Source organism: Octodon degus, unplaced genomic scaffold (assembly GCF_000260255.1).
Source record: "Octodon degus isolate 3935 unplaced genomic scaffold, OctDeg1.0 scaffold00224, whole genome shotgun sequence".
Classification (NCBI taxonomy): Eukaryota; Metazoa; Chordata; class Mammalia; order Rodentia; family Octodontidae; genus Octodon; species Octodon degus.
Window position 1 is genome coordinate 1,623,573 of NW_004524800.1, and position 4,267 is coordinate 1,627,839.

Genomic DNA, 4,267 nt, shown 5'->3' on the forward strand with positions numbered 1-4,267 from the left:
TGTGTGTGTGTGTGTTTGAGTCAGGGTCTCACTATGCATTACAAGGCGGCCTTGAGCTCACTTTGTAACCCAGGTTCATCTCGAACTTGCATGGATCCTTGGCCTCAGCCTCCCAAGTGCTAAGATTAGAGACATGTGCCACCACACCCAGCCTGGATGGAGTATTATCTTCCATTCTTTCACTTTCAGTTTATGTGTTTGTGTATGCTGTGTGTCTACCACAGGCAACATGTAATTGAGGTTTTTTTTATCCAATATACTTTTTTTGTCTTTTGTTACGCAATTTAAGAATACTGAGATTAAGTGTTGTTATTAAAATGTATTTACTGAATCCAGATATTGTGTCATTTCTGCAATGCTGAATGCTTTATTTATAACATTTGTTTATCTTCTTTCATAGTTAGATGCAAATTTTTCCTTTGGACACTTTTTTGATTCTGATTTTACTCATATTTCTTCGAGTATTTACAGCCATGCTTATTTCTGGTTCACAAATTCCCTTAGATTTTTGTTGTTGTTGTTGTGAAAAGTCTTTATTTCTTTCCAAATACTGTATGATAATTTTGAACATTATAGTACTTCTTGGTTGGAAATTATTCATGGTTTGAGCTTTCTTTAAACTTTCCTGTCCTTGGAGATTTATGTTGACAAAACAGTTGTCATTCTGATAGTATTGCCATTCTGGCTCACGTGATGTTTCTGTCTAAGAAATTTTAATATTTTCTATTTGTTTTTAATTTAGGGTATTGATAATGTGTATCTTGGGTAATTAAGGTTATTTAATGTGCTATATGCTTCATATCTTGAATATTAAATTATTTTTTAAGCTTGAGTAACTTTTTGCTATTATTTCAGCAAAAAAAGTTTTATACTTTTGTTGTCCACTTCTAACCTTCTGAAACTATAATAATAGTTGTATTTTTGATTCATGCGGCAGTTGTTTGATCCATCATCCATAATACCTTGTTGATTTTATGGTGTAAGTAAATATATAACCTATTATATTAACCTTCCTCAAGCTCTGACAATCTGACCTCAAATTAGTCATTCCCATTGCCCACTGATTCAATTAATTTTTTTATGTCTAAGAATTCTGCTTAATTTCACTATGTATTTTCTAACTCTCTGTATACTCTTCTAAATGAATTAAATTTTCCATGTCTCCTTTAAGGTAGTTAAGCATTTTATTAATTAGACCTTTTGTTTATTAACATTTTCTTCAATGTCACTGAATACGTTATGAATTTATTTGTGTTTTTAATGTTTTAAACATTCGGTGTTTCTATATTCTTTTCTTTATTGTGGTACTAGGGATTGAACTCAGGACCTTGCACTTGTTAGGCAAGTGGTATTTCAATTCATCGCTCAAAATTTTTTCTCATTTCAAAGCTTGTGAATTTGGCTTTACAGGAGTTAAGAGTTTTTGTTTTCTCACGTTTCTGCTTTTTTGTACTAAGAGCTGAAAATCAGAGAACAAAAACTCTGCTGCTTTTTAAGTTCCCTATCATTAGTGTATGTCTCTTTTGATGAAACTATGTCTTCATTGTTGTTTCTGTATATTCACATAGCCAGCACACTCAATGGAAGAGGATCAGTCATGGTCACCACATTGCATGGAGAGAACAACTACAGCTTAGAATTTTCTGAGCAAAATACATACTGTCTAATTAAATCCTATAATTAAAATCCAGTTTTAATAACATCACATTTTTTAATTTGCTCAATAAAGCAATGAAATAGTGCTAATTATATCAGAGTTGGATGTAGAGGCTGAGGGAAGGAGATAGGAAGAATAAAAATAGAACATCGTTCAGAAAGAAGAAAAGAATAAGAAACAGGTAACAGCAAATGAATCAAAGAAAAGAGATGGCTTTGTTTTGTAATATTTAGGGAAGGGTCTACTGGGTGTTCAGGGTCTCACTACTAAATTGGACTCGCAGTGATCTGCCTGCTTACAGACTCCCAAAAGCTGGCATTGCAGGAGTGCACCACCACACCCAGTCTCAATCTCCATCTCAGCACTCCCCGGGGGTGGGACTGACAGCAGGCCTGGGGATCAAACCCTGGCCCCTGTGCCTGCCTGAAGGTGCGTTAATCTGCTGAGCTATTTGGCCGGCTTGACGAGATGAGATTTGATGGTATTATTTTTAGATTTGGAATCCAGTGATTCAGATGAGATTAGGTCATTCATAGGGCTCATAAAAAGGAATGAGAAATATACAAAGTGAAATGGAAGACTATTGAAAGCTATACAAAGTTTAAAATCAATTAATATCCTAGTAGAAACCTTTATTGAAATATTTCATAAATAATTTCCGGTTAGAGTTAACTTGGCATTGCTTTCGATGACAGTATCTACAACAAAGCACCAAGATATATATATATATATATATATATATATATATATATATATATATATATATATATATACAAAAAAAAGGAAAAAAACACACACACACACACACACACACACACACACACACACTGTTTAGAATGTTCTCAGTGCAACTTCTATTTCAGTTTGAGTTTGCCTAGTGTGATCTTCCCTTTTCTAACAATGGAGATGGAAGCAAGCAGACCAACAAGACTAGCAACACTGATTTCCCACATGAGCAAGCAGATTGCTGCTAGATGCATGGCACCTTCTGACAAAAGGCTACAACTACCCAGTAACTCCAAGCTGGCCCTACATTTTTTTCTGCATGGTACATGACCACAGAGATGAGGATTAACCAAGCAACATATTTTCTGTACAACACCTGAGGAGAGAAGGAAGAAACCAGATCCAATGACCCCAAAGATTAAATCCAGAAGTTCATAAAAACCCCAGCCCTGTGGCCTACATCCCATAGAAACCATAAAGCTAATCTCATTCTTCATTTTCTTAGGTAATTTTTCATTGTTGAAACAAAATACCTGAAACCCAAATTTAAAGAAGGAAATACTTATTATAGATCACAGTTTGTAGAGATTTCAGTTCATAACTGGCAGGCTCCAAGGTAAGGTGGGTGGAAGAAAGACATCACAGAAGATATACAGTCCATGGAAGACAGAAGGCAGCAAAGTAACAATATTAAAGTAGAAAGCTCTGACATAAGTCTTCTGTCTCTTATATTCTATCTAGGCTACATACCATCAAGGAAGAGAGCACTCATATCCATGGAAGGCATTCTCATTATGCACATCAAAGACTATGATAAAACAATCAGTTGGTTAATTCAATAATCACACACCATTAATCTTGGTATCACACACTGTAGATACAGCCATCTCTAAAAAACCCTGCCTAAGACTGCATAAGATTTTGGGAGCATACATAGACAAAAGACATAACACCCATCTAATGATATGAACATGAATATCCCTTGGATTTTATAGTAAACATGACCTAGGGAGAACAGACACAGCATACCGCCATTGCAGGGAGGGGACCACAAAAACACATAGGCCCTAAGGCTAGAGATAGAAAATTGTGACATGGCTAGGCCCAACCAAGGCTGCAGATATTAGGGAAAAAGGAACAGTCATTAAATAATGCAGGGCTTTTTTTTTTTTTTTACTTTTTCTTGCTCTTTTAAATTTCATATTAGATGTGTTTACTTCATCATTTTTGGGAGGTTGGATTTTCTTTACCCTGTTGTTATTTCTCTTATCTTATTTATTTTAATCTTTCCACTTCTTTTGTTTTAAGCTTTATTTAATTTCCTGATTTTGTTCTTTATCTTTTTTCAACTGGTTTCTTTCATTCTTTCTTGTTACCTATATTGTCTTTTTAACTCTTCTTGTTTTTTCGCCTCTGAAAAAGTTTATTAGCATGATTAAAAACATTTTCTTGAATAATAACAGAAAGTTTCTAAACATGACAGTGGCTCTGTCTTATGACCAATATTTGGAACTGAGTGGGTAACTTTATTGCCAGTCTTCATTTTACTAAAAACAATCCAAGAATTGATCCCATGAAGCCATGACTACTGCTTTGGGAGTGAGCTCCTACTGCAATTAAGCATAAAATTATCTTCCATCATAATTGAAGTGTGACCTGCATTGGAGCGTGACTCTGTGTAATGAGTTGATAAAAATCCACAAAGACCTGGGTTTCCATTTTCAAAATCACTCCTTTTACACACTACAAAGAATTAATTAGCAGTTTGGCTTTTTAAATTCCTACAGGACACTTAGAGTGGCTGTCCCAGTGGTCCTCCCATCATGTGACTGCGTGGCAAACCCACTCTGAGGTGCGGCCTCTGAGGACTCGGGTCTGCCGCAG